General features: G+C 38.5%; 1 protein-coding gene and 1 pseudogene across 3 annotated transcripts in view; one reads left to right on the forward strand and one right to left on the reverse strand.

The window, feature by feature from the left end:
* The window catches only part of DYRK1A (dual-specificity tyrosine-(Y)-phosphorylation regulated kinase 1A), a 115,510-nt gene that overhangs the window by 32,052 nt on the left and 61,424 nt on the right, over nucleotides 1–22,034 (forward strand). The gene's annotated exons all lie outside the window — the stretch shown is intronic.
* On the reverse strand, nucleotides 271–16,841 carry LOC102816334 (annotated as a pseudogene).

The following is a 22,034-nucleotide window of genomic DNA, read 5'->3' on the forward strand; positions in this document are numbered from 1 at the left end:
TCAGGATTAACTGTTGGATATTGTCTAATGACTTTGGGTGTGTGTGCATCTGTTGTGATTATCATGCGGGTTTTATTTCTTATAGTTAATTTTATGAATTTCATTGATTTTGAATGTTAAATTTTATATTACTGAAATAAAGCCTTCTTGGTCATGATAGTTTGACCTTTTTTAGATTGGTAGATTCAATATATGCTATAATCTTGTTTAGATTTTTTTTTTGCAGCCTATATTCGAGAAGGATATTGAAACTATAGTTTTATATAGAAGTCAGGTTTTGGTGCTCTCGTAGAGCGAGTATTCTTTCTTCCTCAATATATTCTGCAAGATTTTTGTAGAATTAGTATTACTTATATCTTAAACATTTAGTAGAATTCACCAGTAAGTTTGGGCCTGGAGTTTGTTTTGTTCGGATGGTTTTTAACTACAATTCAAGGCTTTAGTTGAGATAGAACTACTTAAGTTACCTAATTCTTCTTGAGTGAGTTTTTATGGAATTTTTACTTCACTGAAGTTATATACTATACTAGCATAAAGTGTTCATTATATTCTCTTGTGAGCCTTTAAATACGTGTATCCATCTCATTTTTTTGTGTCTTCTCCCCTTTATTCCTGATTAGTCTGGTTAGTTTATTTGATCTTCACAAAGCAACCAGCTTTTGCTTTCATTGATTAGTCTTTTTTTGTTTGTTTTGTAATTAATTGATTTCTACTCTGGATGTTTAATGTTTTCTTTAAGTTTGGATTTCATTAGCTCTGTTTTTAGTTTATTAAAATGGAAAGCTAAAGTCATTGATTTGAAATCTTCTTGTCTAATATTGGTGGATAGTACTATAATTTTTCTCCAAGTATTGCTTTAGTTGAATTTCTAAATTTCTGACCAAATTTTTGTAATAATCAAAATACATTGCAATTTTGCTGGCTAATTTCTTCTTTGAATCGTTGTTGTTTGGAAGTACAGTGTTTACTTTTTAAATACTTAAGTACTTATTATTTATTTGTTTTCTTCATACTTTCTAATCTGATTTCATTGTTATCAGAGAACATTCTTTGTATGACTGTTAAGTGCCATCAGGCAGTTCCAACCAATATCAATCCTGGATAGGATTTCTGAGGAGTGGCTGCTAAACTGGAACTGCTGGCATTGCAGTTCACAATATCGCACCAGGACTCCTTTGTATGACTAACTTCCTTCAAATTTTGAGATTTGTTCTGTCATGTATCTTGGTAAATGTACTAGAAAATATGTGCCTTTTTGTGTGTGTGTGGATTTGGATTAGTCCATAAATATCAAGTAGGTCAATTTGGTTGATAATCTGTTCTGATTTTCTGTCTTTTATTATCTTTATAAAATGACCTTTATTCCTAGTACTATTCTTGAAACAGTAATATAGTTTATTTTATATTAAGATAGCCATTTTAGCTTTATTTTGATGTGTATTAGCATGACTTATCTTTTCCAACCTTTTACTTTTATCCTATTCATTGGAGTGTTGGTGGAGCATGGTAGGAATATGTTAGGAATGTATTACTTGTAGGTCGCAACTGTATGTTGATGGTGCTTATGTGCTGTGGAGTTGGTTCCAACTCATAGTGATAAGGGTTTCCGAGGCTGTAAATCTTTACATGAGCAGACAGCCTCATCTTTCTCCTGCTGAACCACTGGTAGTTTTGAACTGCTGACCTTGGGATTAGCAGCCCAACTCATAACCACTATGCTACCAGAGCAATTAGGTCTTATTCCTCTACCTCCCTACCCCTAATCTGAAACCCTCTGCCTATCATTGAGGTGTTTAGACCAATCAGATTTAATGTAGCTATTGGTATAGTTGAGCCCTGGTGTGGGTACTGTAGGATAAGCACTTGACTGGTAACTACAAGGTCTCCAGTTTAAACCCATCAGCTTCTTTCAGAAACCATGCAAAGAGTCGCTATAAGCTATAAGCTGGAATTGAGTGGGTGACACACAAAAACAATATCAATAGCATTGATAGTGTTTAGTTGAAATATATCATGTCTCTGTTGTTTGTCCCATCTGTTCTTTAATTCTCCCTTTCAACTTTTTTCTGCCTCCTCATGTTGTTAGTAATTGAACATTTTTAAATGATTTTTTTTTTTAAGAAATGAAGAAGTTTATTCATTTTAACTTTCAGCTCTTTATTTTTTAGTGATTACTCTTCTTTTTGTCTCATCACGTTCTACCATCAAATGATAATACAAGGACGCTTCAAAAGAGTTCATGGGCAAATGGAATTAAAAGATAATGGAATTTTTCCAAGGACTCTTTGCTGTCTCTTTCTGTATCACTTATATATTGACTCTACCATATTGTTCCTCTTCTTGTGTTTTTGCTACTTTACTTAGATTCTACATGTATATATGTTAGAAACCCATATCTATTACCATTGAGTCACTTGTTTCCAAGGCTGTAAATGTTTAAGGAAGTAAACTGCTGTGGGGTGACTAGTGGGTTTGAACCCTCTGATCTTTAAGGTGTCAGCCGAGCACTTTAACCACTGCATCACCAGGACCCCTAGAAACCTTGTTGTCGTTAGTGGCATCCAGTTGGTTCCAATCATGGCAACCATGTATAGCGTTTCTGAGGAATGACTGGTGGGTTTGAACCAGTAACCTTTTGGTTAGCAATCCAGTGCTTAACTTATAGCATCACACCTACTGCTGTATTATTATTTTAAGGCCAAACTGTTGTTAATTGTTTTTTTTTGTTGTTGTTGTTATTGCTAAGTGCTGTCCAATCTATTCCGAGTCATAGCCACCCTATGTAGGGTTTCCTCAGAACAGCTGGTGAGTTTGAAACACCAACCTTGTGGTTCAAACTCACCTGGCAGTTCAGCATATTATCCTGCAACGCCATACCAGAGCACTTTGTTTATTGTTGTGTTGTTAAGTGATTTCTAGTTGGTTCCAACTTATAGTGACCATGTATAGGGTTTCCAAGGAGCAACTAGTGAGCTTGAACTGCTGACCTACCTTGCGGTCCAAACCAACCTTGCAGTCCAATGCATTAGCCCACAGCGCCACACCAGGACTCCATATATGGAACACAGCAGTTATTATACTTACTATAATGTCTGCTTATTCTAATAGTTTTTTTTTTTTTTAAATAAAATACTTAGGATTTTGTTTTCCTATTTTGCATGTTATATAATTTTTTATTGTATGTTAGACATTTGTGAACTTTTATTTTGTTGGATAGTGGATTTTTTTTATTACTATCAATTTTCTTGACCTTTGTGCTGACATACAGTTACATTATTTGGAAATAGTTTGATTTGGAGAAAGGGAGCTGCTTAGGAGATAGGTATGAATTTACAACCCATACCTAGTTATTGATAGTTATAAATTGATTGCAGTCATCATTTTGCTGTGTGTGTTTTCTTTTAGTGGTGCTGCTGGTTTATTTGTCCTGCAGTTTACTGTGCTGAGTTCATTTTTTTGGTACTTTGTCTTGTCAGTTTCTGTATAGCTTTAAAGTTTATAAAATCTTCATGGCTTTTCCTTTTCTTGGTTTAATGTGAAGGTGCTTTATGTTTGTTTGAGATTACCCTGTGATTTATTAATTTCTTCCACAGATTAAAACAGTATGTTTTATCTTGAAATCTACTTGACTTCCTCATCATTTGGTATTCTGTAACTAGACTTTCCTCTCTTTTTTTCTCTGTAGTTGTCTTCATTAAAGATTGGTATCTTTGGTTCTCTATCTTTAGTCTTGTGGTTTTGTTTTACTTTGGATAATTCAATATCTGGATTGAATTCTGGGTGGTGCTGCCATGTATGTCAGTCTGTGGTTGTTGTCTGCTATTGTTGGTTCTTAGTCCAGAGGACTCCTTTAGTAATTTTTGTATGTTTGGCTTGGTTTTTCAAATTCTTTTAATTTCTGTTTATCTGGAAATGTTCTAATTTCTCTTGTCATATTTAATGTTTTCTTTCAGAGTTTTGTATATGTCTTTCCCCATTGCCTTTTCTCCCTAATGGTTTCTGCTAAGCTAGAACTTAATCTTATTGGTTTTCCTTAATAGCTAACATTTCAACTCCCCCCAGCTACTTTCAAGATTCTTTCCATGTCTTTGTTTTTAGAGTTTGATTATGATATGTCTTGGTGTTTTCTCTTGGGCTCTATCCTGTTTGGGGTTCGTTCAACTTCTTGAATATGTACCATGTCACCTTTCATCACATTAGGGAAGTTTTTCTTCCAGCCGCTCTTTGACTACCTTTTCTGTGGTTTTCTTTGTCTCTTCGTGTTCTGGAATTCCATGAGCGTCTCTGCTCACTGTTCATACAGTTCAATTTAGAGTGGATTTCAATTAAGAGGTTATTCCTCTTCATGTTGTACTATGTGAATCTTAGACTTTCTTCAGATATTGTCATTCTTTTCTCTGATTGTTCTTTGATCTTACTAGTATGGAGAGATTTATCTTCAAGCTTGCTAATTCTGGCTTCCATTGATTGAATTCTCTTAGTATTGATCTCCTGGATTTCTGTTTGCAGGTTTTGTATTGTCTCCAGTGCTATATCTGTTCTATTTGATTGTTCCTGTGGTGCTTTTCTAAAGTCTTCGTTGTTTTCCTTGACATTTCTGTGAAACATTTGGATGTACCTCAGTATCATTCTCCTGGATTCTTTTTCAGGTAGTTCTATTACCTTTTCATCTTCAAAAAGTGTTTTCTAGCTCTGCCTCCTGATTGGTTGTTTAAGCTAAGTACTTACTGTGTCTTATTCCCTCATGCTAGCAGACATTTTTTGCTGCTGTCTAGGCATTATATTTGTTTTAAGTTGATGCATACATGTTGGTGTATTCTTGGGCACTCACCAATTCGCTACTGGTGACTGTGATCAGGACATGAGCGTCTCTGCTCACTGTTCATACAGTTCAATTTAGAGTGGATTTCAATTAAGAGGGCATTCAGCCAATATTGGTTGTAGTCGCTGCTGTAGTATGTAGCAACTGATATTGGCTGATGCCCAGTTGGTGGGATTGTAGAGGGTATGGCTGTAGCTTGGCTGTATGGCTGCAGTTGCTGTCTCCTATTGTGTGATGTTGTTGTTAAGTGCCATCGAGTCGGTACCGACCCATAGCGACCCTGTACAGGGTTTCCGAGGGTGTAAATCTTCACGGGAGTAGAAAGCCTCATCCTTCTCCCGCGGAGCGGCTGGTAGTTTCGAACCGCTGACCTTAAGGTTTGCAGCCTGATTCGTAACCACCACGCTACCAGTACTCCAAAGGAAAACAAACAAAAACAGCCCACACAGCCAAAAATGAAAGTAAATGACTTTCTGTCAATATGCAGTATATGACGCCACCTACTGGCCTCTTGCCACCACAGCTGCCTGAGAAAGTTCAAAAAGGCCACATTGTACCTGGAGAGGGCCCACATAGATTGCCTCCCCCCCCCCCCCTTGTTTTTTTTCCCCCTCTGCCTCATGAGTCCGTTCCACCCCCTTTCCTAGTGAGATTCAGTCCTTGGCTGGCCAGGGTCGACTTGACAGATTTGGATTATAGCCTGCCCTACTGGGGCTATTGTTTATAGATCCTCCCAAGGGTCTCACAACCTCCAAATGGCTCCAACCACTTGGAAAGTGGGAGATTCCCTGGGGTTGTACATTGGTTGGAAAAAAATAAAAGTTTACCTTTGTCTTTTTGAGCCACAGGTTTTCTGCAGCGTGACTGTTTTCTTATCTTCTAAAGCTGTACAGGAACTCTCAAGATGGCTGTAGCAGGTTCCTTCTGTTGTTGCTGCTTGTCAGTCAGCTCCTCCCTCCTCTCTTCCCATGTCTATTCAGCTTTTTCTCCCAGTAAGCACTTGATCCACTTTCTATCACTTCCTCTGGAGCTTGGAGTTCTTTCTAGAACAAGCCTCCATTTCTGTCTTTCCTTATGCTTGCTGCAGAGAGCCCACTTCTGCCTAGTCCACCATCTCTTTTTTTTTAAATCTGAGAGAAATACAGTAAAAAGTGAGTTTAGGTGATGTTGTGTTGTCAAGTTGGTTTTTACTCATAGCCTGAATAGGGTTTCTGAGGAGTGGCTGGTGGGTTTGAACAACTGAATAGTAATTAGTGCTATCCTTGAGAAAGTAAGAATGGCAAGAATCTTATGTGCAAATGGAAAGATTCTCTTTAGGTAGACACTTGAAAAGGTCATCGTTGATAACTATGAGAAGGCTGAATATGTAGGTGTAGATGCTAGTAGACTTGTAAGTAGAAGTAGTAATACAGTTTTCTATGCTTCAGTTTTCTTTGAAGTAGAAAACTGAGGATGGGGTAAAAGATGTTAGGAGTTTGAGACAGGATGAGGTGGTATAAAATAAGAAAGTTGAATGTGAATGATCCACTTGAGCCTAAGGCAGGAGCTTACCGGGAATGTTTCTGGAACAGACAGTAGGCCAGTGGGGCCTATGGTAGATGGCAAGGAAGGCTGATACCATATGAGGTTGGTGAGATAGGATGAAGCTGATTCTGACAAGGTCTGTCTTTCTAAGTAGGTTAACGAGTAAGGAGTTTGGAATTTATTCCAGTTGTGATGGAGAGTAATTGGTCAGTTTGAACTGCAAGGTGTATGGTTCAAACTCACCTGTTGTTCCATGGAAACCACCCTATACAAGGTTGATATAAGTCAGAATCCATTAGACGGCACGTAACAATAACAAGCTAATGAATGATGTGATCTGATTTACATTTAGAAGGCTCCTTTACATTTAGGTATTGATGGTTTTGTGGAACTCACTTCTTTATGATTATTTGGGGTTTAGGACTACTGGTGTGGCGCTGTAGGATCCTCACTGGATTGTGAACCATAAGATGGGCAGTTCAACCCACCGACTGCTCCTTGGAAATCCTGTATAGGGTTGCTATGAACTAGTTGGAACGGACTTGACAGCACTTAACAACAATTGATCTATCTGTTTTCTGTAACCTTTCCATTCTTACTGTTTTACTTTTCATGAAATCAGATTTCTCCCTGTGACATGCCACTTATGTTCATAGGATCATACTAAAGTTCTTCCCTGAGTTTAGAATATCTTTTCTCCAGCTTTCTCATTTAAAAGAAATCACCTACTTATCAAAATTAATCTGTTGTTGTTGTTGTTTAGTGGAGTTTGGTTCTCATTCATTAGTGACCCTGTATAAGGTTTCTAAAGAGCAGCTGGTGGGTTTGAGCTACTGACATTGCAGTTGGCAGTCCAGTGCTTATCCTATAGCACAACATATTTAGTAGATGCTTTGTTGTCTTTTTATTATAGTTATTTACACTGGCATTTCCCACACTTACTTGGAACATATTTGAAGAATTGGAGAGGAGATGGTCTTGTGCCTCATTTCTTTGCTCATGCCCAGTATCACTTGTAGTACCTTGTAAGTAGTGGATATTTGGATTGAATGCTGCATTAGTAAATGTGTCTTAAAAGACAGGTTGTGGGAATGAAGCATTTTGAGAAAAAGTAATAATTTTAGGAAGAATTGGAAGCTTAGTAATCTGAAGCCAGGGAAGCCATTTAGGGTGTGGTGCCATAGGATGAGCACTTGACCTCAAGGTTGATTTGAACCACAAGGTCTGTGTTTCAAATTCATCAGCTGCATCTCAGAGAAAACCCTATACAGGGTTGCTATGAGTTGAAACCAACTCGATGGCACTTACAACTACATAGTAAGTCAGGCATGTACTAGTTAATGCATTGTTTATTGAACCTACAAATACTAAGTTAAGAACTCTGCTTGGTATAGAGAATGTTGTCATTACGTGCCATTGAGTCGGTTCTGATTCATAGGGATCCTTAATAGGGGTTTTCAAGCTGGTGAGCTTGAACTGCTGATCTTGTGGTTCATACTGACATTGCAGTCCAGTGTATTAACCCACAGCACCACACCAGGACTCCAGGTTTAGAGAATTGTTGTTGTTGTTGTTGTTAGGTGCCATCGAATTGGTACCGACTTATAGCGACCCTATGCACAACAGAACGAAACACTGCCGTTTCCTGGGCCAACCTCACAGTTGTTGCCACGCTTGAGCCCATTGATGCTGCCGTCTTGCCAATCCATCTCGTTGGGGGTCTTCCTTTTTCTCTGACCCTCCACCTTACCAAACATGATATCCTTCTCCAGCTACTGGTCCCTCCTAACAATATGTCTGAAGTATGACAGACAAAGTTTGGCCATCCTGGCCTCCAAGGAGCACCCTGGCTGCCCTTATTCCAACACGGATCTATTGGTTCTTTTGGCAGCCCATGGCACTTTCAGTATTCTCCTCCAACACCATAACGAGGTGGTAAAAATATTTAATGAGTTCTGGGGTGAGTATAACACCTATGTAAACATTCCAGATAACTGAAAAATGAATGGTAAATTGATACGTGTTGGTCTTGATTTTTTTGTGGAGATGAGACCTTGCTTTACTACGGAGAGGCTGAGCAGTTGGGTGGAGGGGTCAGGTCAACAAGATCGTTAGGAGTGCGGCTCTTTTGAATAGGTTTTGTCCTAAGAAAGAGTGAAAGAGGCTGGGGGACTGGAAGGTGATCATGACTTGTTTGTTTATTGATTTATTTGTGCCAGTTTTCTGTCAAATGCTTAGATTCACAGCCTTCACAATTACTCTCCTGCGATGCCCATATGTTTATTGTTACTGTTAATTGCCCTTGATTTGAAATGATTCTACCTCATGGTGACCCCATGTATGCAGAGTAGAACTGCTCCAGAAGGTTTCCAAGCTTGTGATCTTTCAGAAGCTGATTCCCAGGCCTGTCTTCCAGGGTGCCTTTGGGTGAGTCCAAACCTCCAGCCTCTCAGCTGACTGTGCCACCCAGGGAATCCTTAACATATGTTTAAAATAGTGAAAGTGTCCACAGCAAGTAATTGAGTAAAACTGTTTTCCCCTGATCTGTCATTAAGCTATTGCATGAGCATGAACTAAACTTCATAGATAAAAGCCACAGAAATGGTGGTTAAATTCATTATACCAGCTGCCTACCTTAAGCAATACAGAATTTAAAATCTGCTTATTTAAAAGAAGTATATTTCTTTTTCAGTCTGAAAACACTGATCACATAATATGCTACTTACTATTACGTTAATAATGATCTAGATTAATGCAGCCAGAATGCTCCTTAGAAGTGAGGAGGGGGAAACTTGGTCTGTTGTACTTTGGACATTTAGGGGAGGGTAAAGTTTTGGAGGTAAGCGAAAAAGAGGACGATCCTTGACACAGTGAATGTCAGCAACTGTAGGCTCAAACACAACAATTGTGAGGGTGGCAGTGTTTCATTCTGTTATGCATAGGGTCTCTAGGAGTCAGAACCAACTGGACAGCACCTGACAACAGACTAATACAATACAGGATTACATTCCCCAAATGAAGAAACAGGTTTTTGGTTTTGAGAGGGTAGACTTTTTTTGCTTGGAGCAGAGGTAAGAAACAGTGTATTACTACAAAATGTCAACATTAATTGCTTTTTCAAAAGCAGTAACAGCTAGAGCTCCTTACCTCAAAATAGAGATTACTTACTCACCTCCACCTTTTGACTTTTTTAAAAGGTGGAAACCATAATCTAGAGGTTAGAAACCATAATCTCTGTTGAATATTCAAATCAAATTTATTTTCTAGCTGTGAGTCTGAACCATATGTTCAATTGTATTGGCTGGCATGGTGTCTTGAGCAGTGATCAGCCTACTTCTCTTAAAGGGCCAGAGAGAGACAGTTTGTGTCTTTGAGAAGCAATGTGTTACAACTATTCAGTTCTGTCATTGTAGCACAAAGTTGGCCACAGAAAGTACATAAATTATTGAGCATGGCTGTGTTTCAGTAAAACTTTAAAGGGCAATGGACTAGATTTAACTGTTTGCTGAGTCTTTAGAATCCAAGTTAGTGTGACGCATGCTGAAATTGTCTTACTTATATATTATATATGTTTGAGTTACTGTCTCTTTCACCAACTATAATACAAGAGGGCTTCAAAAAGCTCATGGAAAAATTACATTCTCTCTTAATTTTATTCTTTCCACGTACTTTTTGAAGGCTCTTTGGCATAAGGCCCCGGAGAATGAAGCTCCTGCTTCATGTACTGACAGATACTTTGTGACTGGCATGGTACAGGTAGTCAAAAAAATATCTTTGACTGAGTAAGTATCTCACTACAGGAGACCAAAACACAGAGTAACAAGGACGAGAGGGAGCTTAAATCCTCCTTTGAGGAGAGTAGAGGAAACTGTAATGTTTAAATTATGCTTTTGTAGTAAGATGGTTAAGTGCCCTTCCTTCTCCTTTCAAGCCATCATTCCTCCCTTTTCCAAGCCATCACTGTCGCTGACAAGAACAAGTGCTAATGACAAGAAAGGCTGCAAGAATTGTATCACCAGATAGAACAGTTAACTCTTATAACCCAGAGAGCAACAAGTAGGAAGTACTTGCTTCCACCTACTCTGGACATTGTGCTTCAACAGTTGGAAGTTGGGGTGCAGGCTCAGGACATCTTACTCATTTTGATCTCTACACAGTGCCTTTGACACTCAATAGGCACTCAGTAAAGAGAGCATTCAAAGGCATAAAGAAACCTGAGCCTCAGCTCTGTTAACTCACTATGTGACCTTGACCTTCACCAGAGCACAGTTGCCCTGCCTGTAAAGTGGGAGTGACACATAATCCAGTTCCTGTGAGAGGCACACTAGAGATAGCACATGTGAGCACACTTTATAAACTAGAACACTTCACAAATTCAGACATGAAAGATTAGAAAGCTACCTTTATGTTGTGGTTTCTCAAATGTTAGGATAGCAGTATTTTAATAGCTAGAAAGCTGTGCCAATTTTCCCATTAAGTACTTCATTGAATAGGACAAAAAAAAAAATATCAAGTAAATGTTAAAAACTTTTTTTTTTTTTAAATCATGGACTCTTAATAGGTTGTTTTCATTTTAGATTTGTTCAAGCTCACCAGCCACTCCTGGGAAACCCCATACAAGGTCCATTTCTGATATTCTATTATTAATCATTTGGATCTCTTTCTGTAGGTTTTGAATAGTTTCCAATGCTGTATTTATCTTATTTGATTGTTCCTGTAACGCTTTCCTGACTTCTTCCTTATTTCTCTCAACTCGGTTATATAGTGTTTTGATACATTTTATAATCATTTTTCTAAATTCCTTTTCAGGCATTTCCAAAGCCTGCCCATCTTCCAGTATGGAGTGTAGGTCTACTTCCAGCTCGTTTGCCTCAGTCACTTTATCTCGTTTCTGGACATGTGCAGATATGGTCATCTGCTTCTGTTTTTTGGGCATATTCAGGGGTTATCTGTGGCCTTAATACTTAGATGGGTATGTATTTTGGTATTTTTTCTTCTTTCTGATTGCCTCCAGTTAGATGTGATCAGGAAATGGGCTTCCCTTTTCACTCTTGAGAACTTTCAAGATGCCACTGTTGGTTGTTGTGATATAACTTAGGATTTAATTTTCGGACTATTTCCTTTTTTGTCAGCCTGTCTCGCTCCATAATCCTCGTTCAGGCCTTTTTTCTAGTTATAAACCGTTCAGGGTCAGCTCTGGCAGTTTGGTTTTATGTGGAAACTCACTTTAAATTTCAAGGAGATCTGTGCGTATGCGTAGTAGAACCCTCCGAGGGTGGGGCTGGGGTATCCACTAGCTCAGGCACCCCTATAGTCACCAGAATGGAGGTGCACAGACAGCAAGGGACCAGTGAACAGATACCAAAAGAAAAGAATGGCTGCTCCGTGGCTGCTCGGATCCTTCCCCTACTTGGTATTACACAAGATGGCGGCTCCTGGAGCAGCTGAGCATCTTGAATTAGAAAGCAATGGATTTCTTGCTTCTGCTACAAATTCCCCCAGCTGTAAGCCTTCCAACCTTCTAAATATTCCTTTATATGTGGTTCAGAGTTCTGGTACTAACCCCTGACCCTGCTTGGTTCTGTATTCTGTGTTATTGCTGACAGAGCTCTGTACTGCACTTCCACCCGATCCGCCATCTTGTTTGTTCTCTCCAGAATGGTTTTTTAAATGATTATATATTCTTGGGTATTTTTGTGTCGTCCCCGCACCCCCCCCCCCAAACAAACTAAACCACAGAGGGAATGGAAACAAATACTGTTGAATGATGATGCATGGAGGAGATTGTAATCATTGCAATTAAATGGTGGTATAAAGCCAATGTTCTCCCATGTAATCTATCACTGAGTTCACAATAAAAACTTAAATAAAAAAAAAAAAAATGGAAAGAATACACAAGAGTCTCACTGTACCAAAAAGAAATGGTTGATAACCTTTTCAAGATGTAGCATATGATCAAGAGCCAATGATACTGGAGAAAGTCCAATGTACACTGAAGGCATTGGCAAAGAACAAGGCGCTCCAGGAAATGACAGAATACAAATTGCAATCTTTCAATAAACTGATTCAGCACTAGATGCACTCACTCATCTGTGCCAAGAGTTGCAAGACTGCTACCTGGCCACCTGATTATTTATTTACCTGTGCTTTATTGACTATGCAAAGGCATTCGATTATGTGGATCATGACAAGCTATGGACAACATTGTGGAGAATGAGTATTCCAGAACAATTAATTATGCTCATGAGGAACCTGTACACAGACCAAGGGGCAGTTATTTGAACAGAACAAAGGGACATTGAATAGTTTAAAATCAGGAAACGTGTGTGCCAGGATGGTATTTTTTCACCATACTTATTCAGTCTGTGTGCTGAGAAAATAATTTGAGAAGCTGGATTATATGAAGAAGAATGTAGCATCAGGAATTGGAGGAAGACTCATTAACAACCTGCAATATGCAGATGATGAAACCTTGCTTGCTGAAAGTATAGGGGACTTAAAATATTTGCTGATGAAGATCAGAGACCACAGGCTTCCATGTGGGTTGCTCCTCAGTGTAAAGAAAACAAATACCCTCATCACTGGATCAATAAATAACATCAAGATAAATGGAGAAAAGATTGAAGTTGTCAAAGACTTTATTTTGCCTCGAAGTAAGCAACAACACACATGGAAGCAGTCAAGAAATCAAACAAAATATTGCATTAGGTCTGCTGCATAAGACCTCTTTAAAGTGTTCAAGAGCAAAGATGTCAGTTTGACGAATAAGGTGCACCTTATTTTCATAAGGAGAAAAAAGTTGTGTGTAAAAAGACTATTTTAGTCTTGATATTGCTACTGGTATTATTATACAAGTTATTAAACCTCTCCTGTTGCAACTGCTCTGTGTAAATTCAGGTGGTGTACTTAGATGACTGACAGTGTCCAACCATTCACTCACTGCAGAAATATTACTAAGGGTCTTTTATGTGTTAGCATTAAAAAGATGAACCAAGACATCCCTGTTCTGGGTTTTGAACAATTCTGCCCAGGTGTGGAGTTGTAAAAAGTTTGTATATGTCAGTAAAATGATAGGAAGTGACACAGAAGAGGGGATTTGGTTTTGGATGGTGCAAAATGAAAGTTTACTCTTATACCTGAAATCTTTGGATAGTTCGCAGTGATTTTGAGACATTTTTTAAGGGTTGGAGACGGACATGAACAGTCAGATTTGTGAGACTTTCCTGAAAGTAAAAAAGCCACAGAATTTAGTTAGATAGTATGTGTGTAAAGGGCTGGGGAGGTGGCAGTGAATGAATGAACAGAACACTGAGGTTTCTAGCTTGAATGGATGATTGGGTGGTGCTTGGTGTTGCCATTTATAGAAGGGTGTCACGCTTGGCACCGCTGCCTGCTCCCAAGCCATGTAGACATGATAACAACATGTTATGCCTTCCAGCTAGGCTGAAGTTATTAGCATTGACCTCTTTCCGATAGCAGTTAGTTTTCCAGACAACAACTTCCAGTCTGTTTGAGTTGAAAGGAAACCTATTTACCTTCCCTGTTAAAAAGGGCAGGAAGGGGAAGAGGAAACATACTCTCTACCCTGTCTTTTCTTCCCTTGCGTTATTTTCTTCAGAGCGCTTGTCATTTTCTGATACTACATGCACTTACCACTCAAATACAGACAGACTCCAGGAGGCTGGGGACGTTGTCCATCATCTTCTCATTTGTGTCCTAATGCTAAAATAGTGTAGAAATAGAATGTATGTCATGTAAGTAAGTAAATCCTTTTTTTGAAACATGTTTTTAAAAATGTTTAAAAACAAAAACAACCCAGTGAAATTAATTTTTGTAATATTTTATTTAGCATATTCAAAGTATGTTATTTAACTTTGAAATCAAATGGAAAAATATTGAGATATTTTATTGACTCTACTTTAGTATACTATTCAGACTAGTCATGTTTAAACTGTTCAGTAGCCATATGTGGCTAATGGCTACTATATTAACAGCACAGGTCTAGAACATGTTAAGTGCCATCAAATTGGTTCCAACTCTTAGCAACCCTATATAGAGTGGGGAGTGGCTGGCGAGCTTGATTCGCTGACCTTGTGGTCTAGAGCATTGTTGTTGTTGTCAGGTGTTATCGAGTTGGCACCGACTCATAGTGACCCCATGCACAGCAGAACGAAACAATGTCCGATCCTGGGCCAGCCTCAATACCGCTGCCACACTTGAGTCCATCAATGTTGCCACCTGGCCAATCCATCTCGTTGGGGGTCTTACTCTTTTTCTCTGACCCTCCATCTTACCAAGCATGATATCCTTCTCCAGAGACTGTTCCCTCCTGACAATATGTCCAAAGTATGAGAAACAAAATTTAGCCATCTTGGCCTCCAAGGAACACTCTGGCTGCGCTTCTTCGAAAACAGATCTATTGGTTCTTTTGGCAGCCGATGGCACTTTTAGTATTCTTCTTCAGCACCACAATTCAAAGGCATTAGTTCTTCTACGATCTTCCTTATTCACTGTCTAGCTTTCGCATCCATATGAGGTTATTGAAAATACCATGGCTTGGGTCAGGCGCACGTTAGTCCTCAAGCTGACATCTTTGCCTTGATGTCTCCTGGACGAGCAACTTGGTGGTTCTCGTAGTAATCATTCGGACTGCCTATATTGTTTTGTATTTTTCCTGTCGTTCTTTCTTTCAAGAAGTATCTTCTGTTCTGCTAGCCGCTCCAAGTTGGTCTGCTTGTCCTTTCAAGTGGAAATTTCCCACCTCTGAAGATTCTGGATGGGGTGCAGGATTCCACCTGTGGTCTTATGTAATGTAGAGGCTCTGCAGGAAGCCTCCTTCACTGGGCACGTTGTAGCCCCATTTTAGGTATTCCAATCAGTTATAGGCAGAAGACGGACTTACAAGCTTTCTATGGTGACGTACCTGGCTATTCCTTTCTCTCCCCCTTAAGTGTCTATTTTATAATGGTATGCCAGGGAAACAAAGTTTCAAGAAACAACCAAGCATCTTAACATTATTTCCCCCCTTTTGCCCATTCCAACCATGCCTCAATCTCTGTATCCCAGAACTCTATTGTTCCAAGGTTGTGCATACATTATTATTTACCTCGGTCCCACTTAGCCCATGCCAGCCTGCCCAATTGTTTCCCCGTCTGCTTTGTTCTTCCATTCTCCTCCCCCTTCTTGTGTATTGCCGCCCTCCTCCCTAGCACCCAAATTATCCTGTGTGTATTCCCTACCCTGTGCTCCACCTTCCCCTCCCTACTCTCACCCACCCTCCACATCCCGATAACCAGCAAAAGAATTCCCTCTCTCCCCAGTTTACTATGGGTTTTTTTTCTTAGTCTTTTACAATAGTGTTCCTATGCAATATTTTTCCTTTTGTGACTAATTTCACTCAGCATAATGTCCTCAAGGTTCATCCATATTATGCAGTAGCTTGTAGCTCCCCTGTTATTCTTAAAGGTAGCATGATATTCCATTGTGTGTATGTACCACAGTTTGTTTATCCATTCTTCAGTTCATGGACACTGGCTGTCTCCATCTTTTTGCTATTGTAAATAGTGCTGCTTTGAACAATGCTGTGCATATATCTACTTGTGTTATGGCTCATATTTCTTGTGAGTAAATACCAAGTAGAGGAATTGCTGGATCATAAGGTATTTCTATTTCCAACCTTCTGAGGAAGCACCAAAATTGTTTTCCAGAGAGGTTGGACCATTTTGCAGTCCCACCAGCAGTGCAGGAGTGTCCCAGTCTCTCCACATACTCGCCAGCATTTATTGTCCTGTACTTTTTTGATTTTTGCTGTTATTGTTGGTGTGAGATGATATCTCATTGTTGTTTTGATTTGCATCTCTCTAGTGGCTAGTGATTGTGAACATTTCGTCATATATTTTTGATAAATACACTGGCAAGGGTTCTCTGTGTCCTTTCCTATGCTGTCTGTAATCAGTTTTTGACCACTTCTTTCAGGTCATTTCTCTGCACCTCTCAGGTCATGATTTCCACCATTTTCTTCTGGATTTGATGGACCTGGTGGTGCTGAGCATAAGATGTTTTCTGAATCTGGTTGTGTTTTTTAGTAAAACACAGACTAGGCGAAGCAAATAACCATTTGTAGTCTTGACATTAACATGAGCTTCAATCATGGTCTGCCATTTTTTTGACCATGGAGCACATTTTGTCACGGGAAAGATCCATGCCATGAAAGTTGGTCAAGCAGTTTTTGCCCTGAACAGCCTCAGTAATTAGCTTGAATTTTCTAAATGTAACTTCATCGTTCTGCAGTGCAAGACTCACTTCAAAAACACGCCCCTTGAGTCCATAAGATGCAATTTTGGTTCCTTGAGTCCTTGTGACTAGTGTCTTAACTTGAACATAGCTGGTGCCTATACATTCATACCAATGTTTCTTAGAAAAATGGATCTACCGCTTTTTTCTTGGTTTCTTTTTTAACACCTTTTGTAAGGCGATTGTTCTTGCTGACCGCCATGGTGCTGCTCAGAGAGACAAAAGGCGATGTATTAAATTTTTGAAGTGCTGCTGGATTTTGTTGGCTAGAATTTTGTTGAGAATTTCTGCATCTATGTTCATGAGGGATATTGATCTATAATTTTCTTTTTTAGTGACATCTTTTCCCTGGTTTTGGTATGTAGGTTATGCACGCCCACTTCATAAAATGTATTAGGAAGTTTTCCAACCTCCTCTATAATTCGGTATAGAACTCACCAGTGAAGTCATCTGGGGCTGTACTTCTTTTGGTTGGGAGTTTTTGGATGACCTGATCAATATATTCTTTTGTTATGGGTCTGTTCAGGTTTTCTACTTCACTGTGTGGTAAGTTTAGGTAGGTCGTGTTTTTCTAAAAATATATTCATGTCTTCTAAGTTTTCAAATTTGTTGTCAATTTTTCATAGTATTTTGTTACTATCCTTTTGATTTACTTTGGTTCTGTTGTGACATCACCCATGTGATTTGTAATGCATGTTATTTATGTCTTCTCCCTCTTTTCTTTTGTTAGGTTTGCCAGTAGTCTGTCAATTTTGTTAATCCTTTCAAAGAACCAGCTTCTTGTCCTGTTGATTCTTTCTATAGATTTTTTCTACCTCATTTTTTCTGCTCTAATATTTATTATTTCTTGTCTCTTGGTGGCTGTAGTTTCCCTCTGTTGGCCTGTTCCTAATTGTTGTGGATGCTGTGTTAATGTGTTAATTTTGGTTCTTTCTTCTTTTAGGATGTGTGCATTTATTGCAATAAATTGTGCTCTCAGCACCGCTTTCTCCGTATCCCAAATATTTTAGTATGTTGTGTTTTCGTTCTCACTTGTTTCTAGGAACTTTGTGAATTCACTTTTAATTTCTTCTACTACCCAGTCACTTTTGATCAGGGTGTTATTCAGTTTCCAAGTACTTGACTTGATTTCCTTGGTCTTCCTATTATTGATTTCTAATTTGATAGCATTGTGGTCTGAGAAGACGCTTTGTAGTATTTTGATATTTGTAAATTTATGGGGCTTGTTTTGTGGCCTAAGACATGGTCTATTATGGAGAATGTTCCATCTGCACTGGAAAAGAATGTGAGGTCCAGTTGGCTGATTGTGTTGTTTAGTTCTTCTATGTTTAGTTCTTCTATGTCTTTGTCAAGTTTCTTTCTGGTTGTTCTATCAATTTCTGAAAGTGGTGTGTTAAAATTACCCACTATTATTGTAGATTCCTCTATTTCTTCCTTCAAATCTATTAGCATTTGCTTTATATATTTTGGAGCTCTTTCATTGGGCACATAGATATTTGTTATGATTATGTCATCTTGTTCAGTTGTCCCTTTAATGAGATAATGTCCATCTTTATCTATTATGCTGGTTTTTGGCTTAAAGATTATTTTATCAGAGATTAGTACTGCCATTCCTGTTGTTTTTCATTGCAATTAGCTTGGTATATATATTTTTTCATCTTTTGACTTTTAATCTGTTTTTGTCTCTTGTGTGTGAGATGTGTCTCTTACAGACAGCATATTGAAGGATCTTGTTTTCTTATCCATTTTGCCTCTCTCCGTCTCTTAACAGGTGCAGTCAATCTATTTATATTCAGTGTAATTATCTGTAGGTATGGATTCATTGCTGCCATTATGTTTTTTTGTGGTGTTGCCGCGTTCTTTGTGTGTCTTTCATTGCTGACTTTATGCCTTTTTTATTCTTTCTTGTGAGTTTCCTCATAGTTTTAATGTTTCTGTGTTCTTCTTGGATTTTCATTTTCTTGTTATGTTGTGAAATGTTAATTTTCTTTGAGGTTACCTTATAGTCCATTAACTTTCCCCTCCATTTACTGCAGTCTATTTTATCCTGTAATCCACCTGACCTTCATACAATCTGGATCTCCCTACATGTTTACCTTCTTTTACATTGTAATTGTTTTGATCACAGACTGACCTCCAAGATTCTCTTGAGTTTGTCCTTATAGTTTTGTTCTGTTCTTGAATCTTCTTTCTATAGATTTAGTTCTGGGAGGTGCTGCCAAGTATGCCAATCTCTGGTTGTTGTTTGTTCTTGTTCTCAGTCCACAGAACTCCCTTTAGGATGTTGTGTAGTGCGGGGTTGGCTTTGGCAAAATCCCTTAGCTTCTGTTTATCCTGGGAATGTTTTGATTACACCATCATATTTGATTGTTAGCTTTGCTGGATAAAGGATTTTTGGTTGGCAGTTTTTTCTTTCAGAGTTTTATATATGTTTCCCCATTGCCTTCTTGCTTGCATGGTTTCTCCTGAGAGATCCGAGCTTAATCAGACTTGCTTGCGCTTGTATGTAACACTTCTGTTTTCCCTAGCTGCTTTCAGGAGTGTCTCCTTATCTTTGATTTTGGAGAACTTGATTATGCTATGACTCAGTGATTTTCTTTTGGAGTCTATCCTTCCTGGGGTTTGTTGAATTTCTTGAATGTTTATCTTTACTCTTTTCAGTATATTAGTCAAATTTTCCTCTAGCATTTCTTCACCTGTTTCCTCTGTGGATTTGTGTGATTTTTCTTGTTCCTGGGATGCGGATGATTCTTAAGTTATTCCTCTTTATGTTGTCCAACATGAATCTTAGACCTTCTTCAGAATTTTTTAATCCTTTTTTCTGTTTGCTCTTCTATCTTAGTGGTATTGAGAGATTTGTCTTCCAGCTTAGTGGTTCTGCCTTCCATCTCTTCTGTTCTACTCCTTTGCCCTTTTAGTGTATTGTCTATTCCTGATATTTTATTATTGATCGTTTGGAGCTCTTTCTGAAGGTTTTGAATTGGTTCCAATGCTGTATCTATCTTATTTGTTCCTGTAGCGCTTTCCCGACTTCTTCCTTATTTTCTCAACTCCATTGTAAAGTGTTTTTAAACATTTTATAGTCATTTTTCTGAATTTCTTCTCAGGTACTTCCAAGGCCTGCCCTACTTTCAGAGTGTAGTCCAGGTCTACCTCTAGGCATTTGTCTCAGACATTTTATCTTATTTCTGGAGATGTGCTGATATGGTCATCTGCTTTTGCTTCTTGGACATGGTTAGTGTTGTGGCTTTAATACTTAAATGAGTATGTGTTTTGGTATTTTTTTAATGCTTTCTAATTGCTTCCAGGTGGTTATGATCAGGATGTGGCCTTCCTTTTTCTCTCTTCTTATTGCTTAACGCAGAGTAACTTTCACAGGTGTTGTCTGCCTGCATGATATATGGCAGTTGGTATTTATTCTTGCCTGGACTTTCACGTTTTATAGAGTGTGATTGTAGCTTGACTATATGGAAGCAGTTGATGACTCTTCTTGGATAATATCGGGAGAGAAAGAGTACCCCAAAGGTGGAAGAAGGAGTTTAAAACAGCAAAGCAACAAACAAACAAACAAACAACAACAAGAAAAAAACCAAAACAACAACAACAAAAACCTAGACTGGATCTATATCCACAGAAAAGGGAGAGGAAGGAGAGAAGAAGAAAAAAAAAAAAATCTGTGGCCTAATGTGAGCATGACTTTAATGTCCTCTTTCAGCTAGCTTCTTGCCTTCAAAGCTGCCGGATAGATTTTAAGATGCCACTGTTGGTTGTTAGGCTATACCTTAGAATTTAATTTTCAGCCTGTTTTGTTTTTAAACTTTCTTTTCCTGTCTAAACCTCTTGTTCTGGCCTTTTCTGTATCTTTAAAAAAAACAACAACAGTTCAGGGCTGGCCCTTGGGCTGAGTGTATTTGTGAGCATGGGTGAGAGAAGAACCCACCAGTAGTCAGGGTGTTGGGGGTGTCCTTTCGCTCAAGAGCTCCCTCTAGTCACTAGAATGGAGGTGCGTAAACAGTGGGGGGCCCAATGAACATAAATTAAAAAAAAAAAGAAAGAAAATCAGAACAAAACCTGACAAAGTACATTGTCCACCTTTGCTCCTTGGTTCCTGCAGCGGTGTTCCGTGGTGTGTCTGCTTGCCGTTTGGTCTTACCCAAGTTATCATCTCTGGGCCTCTGAGCCTGGCAGATTCAGAAGTACGCTTTTTCTTACTTTAGCTTCAAGTTCCACTAGTTATAAGCCTTCAGACTTTTAAATTATTCCTGCCTATGTGGTTCTGAGCCTTGGAGCTCTGCCCTGAATCTGCTTTGCCTTGTATTCTGTGGTATTGCTGACAAGAGAACTTCACTGCAGGTCTACCCTAGCTACCATCAAGCCCCGCCTCCCATAAATATATTTTTAATGCATGGATATTCTTTATGTTTTTAAGTGGTATAACCAGTATTAACGAATTAATTTGTCCAATGCTTGACTTTTAAAATGTTTCTGGCAAATTATATCTTGCCTTCTGGGTATTTTGTGTTTTAATTATACAGTGTTTTAATTGGAATCACAATGCCAAGTGATTGGATATTTTAAGTACTTTAAGTTCATTATAGGTACCTGAGTCCTTATAACTAGATTTAAAAATACTCTGTATTCTTTACAGTTGTTAAGTTTAGAACTAAAAACAAGTTGGGCGAATTATGGGTATGCTTCTCCTTTCTTCTTGTCTCCGTTAGATAGGGAGGAGGAAAACAAGTTTTGCTTTCCTCTTCTTTTTCCACAGCTGCAAAAAGCTTGAGGCAAATTTCTTTCCAAAGAAACTTCATATGCTTGAAACTTAGTAGTCTTTTCTGATAACCTCTTAAAGGAACATGTTTGTGGCACAGTTCTAGGTCATGTGACAGTCTTTGGTAGATAATGCTTCTTCCCACATTGTTTTTCCATCTGCCTTTTTCTGCGTTTTAACCTTTTTCTCCTTAGGGGGAAAGCAGCTAAACATTCAATGTTCAGCTTTTTAACGGCTTCATTATAGTTCTCCTTTTAGATGTGTTTTAATAAATTTTCCTTGATCTTACTGTACTTTCAGTGTGCTATGGATCCTGGAAAAGTTACTATCAAGTACTCTAAAGAAGGGAAGACACACATATACACTCACTTTAAAACATTTTATATAGATAGTGTGTTTTTGGTTGTTGTTACATGTCATCAGGTTGGTTCTGATTCATAACGACCCTGCATATAAATTCCAAGGAGCAACTGGTGGGTTTGAACTACTGACCTTGTGGTTAGCAGTCTAGTCTTTATATGAAAACTAAGTTCATAACCATCATTTGTTAAAATATGTCTTTTCAGCTCTAAATTCAGACTCCTGATTGATTACCTTTTGAGGATCAACTTTTCGGTAATCTGG

The sequence above is a fragment of the Chrysochloris asiatica genome, unplaced genomic scaffold (genome assembly GCF_000296735.1).
Source record: "Chrysochloris asiatica unplaced genomic scaffold, ChrAsi1.0 scaffold00049, whole genome shotgun sequence".
Classification (NCBI taxonomy): Eukaryota; Metazoa; Chordata; class Mammalia; order Afrosoricida; family Chrysochloridae; genus Chrysochloris; species Chrysochloris asiatica.